The following is a 5,540-nucleotide window of genomic DNA, read 5'->3' as shown; positions in this document are numbered from 1 at the left end:
TTTGGGTCTGAGGTGCTTATAACTTACTTCATTGTTCCTTGGTATTGGAGTAGCAAAGTGTGACTGCTTCACTGAAGTCTGAATATCAATTTGCATTTCTCTGGCTTTTGTACTGAAAACAGCAATCTTGACAATGTAGGAGAGGGATCTAAATTTAACTAAAAACTTCTCTGCGGCACATTTACACTTTCAGTTTTTTTAAAATGTCCTCCTTTAGTAGAGCGTGAGAAATGGAAATCCTATTTGTGTACTGTAGAATAGCCAGGTCCTAACCCCAACTACTTGTATGTGGAAGAGTTGTGTGAATTGAAATGTTTGGTTCATCCCTTGCTGTAGAAAACTTTGCTTTAAGAAGCAACTCCAGCTTTTGGCAGTTGCTCCCATTAAAGTAAATTCTAAGACTTTAGGTACAAGTCTACTCACTCATGAGAGAGCTGATTGAGTGTGGGGTAGAGGAAGAGATGGGCTCTGCTTTAATGCTGAGGATAAGAGATCCGAGTGGCTGCCCAAGTTGGGTACTAAGTGATTCTTTCCTTTTTTTTCCCCCCACACAACTATTGCAAAGGCTTAAATATGAGCTGCAAAAGGGACATAAATTGTTAAAGCTGCACTGGAGCAGAGTTGGTGTTTGGACACTGTTTGCAAGGGAAGGAAATGGGAAGAGGGGCTCATTAGTGGCCAACAGGAGCAGCTACCACCAGCCACCTCTGGTTACTGCTTCTGAGGCACAGAGAAAAAGCCTTTGAATTCCTGCACAGGCTGGGTTCCTTTCCTACCTGCTCTGACTGCACGCTCATGCAGTTTTCTTCTTTCTGTGCTCTCCATTCCTTGCACATCTAACTGCAACAGAACAATGGAAGGCTGGATAGGATGAATGTTCTGCTTTTAAGATTCAGTCACATGAAAACTGAAATGTGGCCAAATCTCACTGTGTAAGGATAGGAGGACCAAACTCCTGTGTCTGCGCTTTTTTTCTTTTTTTGCAGAGGAAAAGTGGAGGATAAATTAACCTTTAATTTTCTTTTTTGGTGGTGGTGGGGAGGAAGATGCAGGGCAGCAGCCTGGGAACAGAAAAGAGAGCGCACCTCTGCAATGGTGGAAGAGAGGAGTGTGGTCTGTGACTTCAATCAGGACTTGTTTCTAGCTGCTTTTCTCCAGTGTCCTTGTTTCAGCAACACTTTCCATTGGAAAAGCAAAGTCATGTTACTCAACATAAATGGGCTTGAGTTCAAAAGTTGAAAAATCTTTTCTTTAGACCTCTGAAACATCAGCTGAACTTCGCCTGAGATCAGGTTGTAAGCCACTTGAACACACAACTTTTGGTGAAGAGCTGAGACTACTACACATACAGTGAAGCTGCAGAGCTGATCAGTATTGACTCCTCAGCCAGCTCCCACTCTTCCTCTGGTGGAAGAGAAACACTAGTTGCTCCACATGCCTAGGGAGGAGACTTTTCCTCATCACATGCAACAGGTGTGAAAGGCCAGCTACCACTCCCTTCCAAACTGAGGTCTTCTCTGCTGGAGGACTTGCGGCAGGCGCTGGAAATCCATTGACAGATCTGGGCTCACTTTCTTCTTCACTGGTGTGTTCTGACATATTGTAAGCACCTAGAAGGAAGTTTTCAAGCAGGCAGAATATATACCTAATACAAAGCTGATTGTGAGACAAAGAATAAAAACTGTGTTCTAGAAATTACAGTGGGCATGCTACTGGGGACTCCTGGACAAGGCTAAATTTTCATCTCTTCTGCCAGCAACACTGCTCCCATGCTGGGAATGGGTTCAGTAGGGGTGCATGGCAGATTAAACCTACTACATCAACCTCACTTTCCTTATAGCAGCTGGGTTTTCCTTTGAGGTCTGCTATCAGACTTATAATTATGCCTGAATCTGCTTAGCACATGCAATCTAATGAAACCAAAACCCAAAGTGCTATGAATATAACTTGGAATTATTTTTTTCACTATCGTAGAACAATTGCATTAGATCTAAAATTATTTTTCCAAAGGTGCAATGGAATCCTAGCCCTGAAAAATTAATGCTTAATTAATTTAATTCCCACTTCCACAGTTCTGATACTGGAGAACAGTTACTTGTTTGAGTCCTTCCTGCTGTCCGCACTGACTGTCTTTCAAAATTATTATATATTTTTTCCTGTTTACAAACAGTTGCAAAGGGTCTGGAAACTACACAATCCAACCATCTTGACGTAGCCATCGTTTAATTCTTGGGCTCATTTCATGACTACACGAATGCTCCATTCTTTGACCTTGCCTTCTTCAAGTATAAATTTATAGCAGTCAATATATGTACATAAACCATACCAAAATACTGCAAAGCATGCACAATTCTGCTGATGGGGAGAGGATGAGAGAATGAACTGCAGCTGACTGATTTGTTAGTCTCAGCACTTACTACCTGAGTACTTTTCAGTAGTGCATGATGGAAAGGGTGGTTTGAATCTATGGAATAGAAGAGGAAACCAACCACCCAGGATTTGTTCACTTAGTCTAGAGCGCCTCTCTTCCTCCAGTTTGTTTTTGCCCCCTAGCTGCTGCTGTAATAAATAGGTGGTTAATTTAGCTTTCTATGGTCTGGTCAAGACAGACACTCCCACCCTTCTGGGCTTCCTAAGGCCAGGTTTCTACAAAGCAAGACTTCTGCTACCCTTGGTTAGGGAAGTAGAACAGGGAGCCTGGCTCTGAGTAAGAGAGGATAAGGAACCCAGCATCTGCACTTTCTGCCTGAGCAGCAGAGAAGGATATTAGCTGTTAAATGAAAATGCAATTTGCCTTTTCCAAAACTGCTAGTGACTGGAGAAGCAGTTAACTGCAATTGTTGTAGACCATAGAAGCTTGTGTGTACACTCCACAGCGATGGTGCTTCAGCCTTACTAGTTTTATCTGACCTGACTGCATTATTTACATAGAGTTCTGTGCAGAGCATTGTATTTAGACTTAGCTTTTAAGACAAACCTTGAATATACTGATGCATGTTGTAGCAGGAAAGCTTGTTCCATTTCCCTCCCCCACAGAACATTATCTAAACTTAGCAGAGTATCTCATACATTGAGGGTAAAGGGATGGAGAAAAAGTCAGAATTTATATTCACAGACCAGACAAACCTACTCTACAAATAGCATGCTTGGGTGATGCGGAAAACAATTTTTCCTCAGAAGACTTGGTTCACTTTCATATGAACAGGAGCTGGACAAGCATGGTATAGTTAGCTATAGAAATAATAGTTTTGCTCCAGTGAATGTATTCTGTGACAAACACAGAATTGGAACCTGGAGTTTTAAATACAACTTGTAGAGGTAGCATGGAATGCGCTTCAAAATGAAAGACTCAGAACAACCTTTTTGTTTCCTTGGGACTTGTGTGTGAATGTCTGAACCCCACAGGGAGATTAAAATCAGTGTGACCCAGCTTGAGGCCTGAACCATGTGAATGCCAGGAATGACAAAACTCTGGGAGCTGGAAACTGTGGCATGGAATGAGTAGGCAGTGTTGGGCAGCTGTGCCCTGCAAGAGACAGTACTAGTTATTAAAGTGAGACCTCTTGCCTGTGTTTCAGTGTGAGTATGTGTACACCTCATGCTTTGCATGTCTGGTAGGTGCTTCTGAGTAGGAACTGGAGTGAGATTTACAAGAATCTCATTTACCATCTCTTCAGAAAGCCTTAGGTTGGATGGAGCTGTATGACTAAGGTGGTGGTTTTCCCTGACAGGACAAATGCCTTTGAACATGGAAGCCATAGCCATGAAAAAAATAAAAACAGCTGGTCCTGCACATCATCTGTTCCTTTTCTCTTTGAGTGTCTACCAGTCAGGGAGAAGAAGTTATTTTAAAGGACAAGTTTCCATTGAGCAGGAAGACCATCCTAGCAAAAATCCGAAATGCTCCATTATATGAATAATTCACCCCTACAGGAAAACTTACTGCAGTGGCTGAAACTTTTCAATAATTACCAGAATCCTGTCACAGTGCCAAAGTCAAATTGTAAGTGTTGCCAGGAGGGTGGAGAAAAAGCACCGAACTTCCCCACACCCCTGCAAACATACACAGGAGTTGATTCCTTTCATTTAAATTCCAGTACCTGTATCCTCAGCTATATGACAGGTGATTGGCATTACCATAAGGTTTCTGGTTTTGACATGTTTTCTTAAACAACCACTGTCATCTTTTCACAATCTGCATAGAAACTGCTAAATTAAATAGTCCAGGTAGTACAGCATCCTTTGCCTAACAGCATCCAAATCTAGATGACTCAGGAAAGAACAAAACCACAAGGACAAATTGAATGGTCATTTAAAAACAGATAAAACTTTTTAGCACACGCAGTTAAGCTGTGGAATGTACCAGTATGGGATATGATTGAGGCACATACCTTCCACCTGCATCTACTAGAGAAAAAATAAGTGTTCTCCCTCCTTGTGCTTCAGGCTAAACTCACCAGTTGGAATCAGGAAAACACTTTCCTCTCAAGACCACAGATTTCCTAATGCATTAGAACGATAACCCACACCACCTTTGTTATTTTATTCTGTCCCGTTTCCTGCACAGACTGTCAAGTGTGGAAAAACAAGGAGTCCGGTGGCACCTTAAAGACTTAGATTTATTTGGTCATAAGCTTTTGTGGGGAAAAACCCAACTTCTTCAAATGCATCAAGTGTGGAGACTTTGCAATATGGACAACTATAAACTATAGGCAAAACAAAATCTTTAATTCCAGAGGTGACTGTGGTGGTGCAGAGGCCTCTACTCATTTGACCAAGGTAACAGAAATCCAACGCAGCCTGGTACACAACTGTTTTTAAAAGTTAGAAAATGTCAAAAGCAAATATACTGGTACAAACTGGATTGTTTAGGTTCAAAGACTGGTGATAAAGAATATTCAAGGCTGCTGGTGAAGTCACCAGCTGACTGGGGTGCTGTTAGGGTGCCATAAAGAGCTAAAACATTGTAGAAACGGGAGGAAATGTTGACAATTGATGGGTTAATGTGATGTCACCCTTTCTTGAACATTGTTTGGGGGGGGGTGTCACAGTGGGAACAGGTGGACTGAAAGGAGCAAGCCTCCTCATCACATCTGCCACCTCATGGGACCCTCACCATCCTGATCCTGAAAGGCATGCTGTCCTTACTCTATCGAAGAGGGAACCAGTGCTATCACCAACTGCCTTGGTTGACTCCTGAACATCTGGAACGTGAGATGTGCTGCCACTACCTCCTTTGTGCATCCTTTTCCTTCCCTACTTAGTTTCTTCTTTCCTCTCTCACCTCATTTAGCAACACTACTGTAAGTTTGACCAGTGAGGTAGCTAAAACCTGTGCCATAAACAGCTCAGTGCTGATATAAGTTTGACATTGCAGTGGCTAAGGGGGAGCTGTGCCTACCTCTCTCCAACAGCAAGGTTGCAAGATACAGTCAGTGCTAAAGGCAGAAGCTGCATTTTTTCTAATCTTTTCTGTTCTCTTTTGTATTTCTTGTTTTGTCTTCAAGGAAACAAAACTGGACTTCAACAGGAGCTCCATC

General features: G+C 42.3%; 1 protein-coding gene across 3 annotated transcripts in view; it reads right to left on the bottom strand.

The window, feature by feature from the left end:
• CDC14B (cell division cycle 14B) overlaps positions 1-5,540 on the bottom strand; it is a 92,479-nt gene that overhangs the window by 11,986 nt on the left and 74,953 nt on the right. The window lies entirely within an intron of this gene.

This window comes from Mauremys mutica, chromosome 6 (genome assembly GCF_020497125.1).
Source record: "Mauremys mutica isolate MM-2020 ecotype Southern chromosome 6, ASM2049712v1, whole genome shotgun sequence".
Classification (NCBI taxonomy): Eukaryota; Metazoa; Chordata; order Testudines; family Geoemydidae; genus Mauremys; species Mauremys mutica.
Note: the sequence above shows the minus strand (reverse complement) of the source record. Positions and strands in the feature narration are given on the sequence as shown.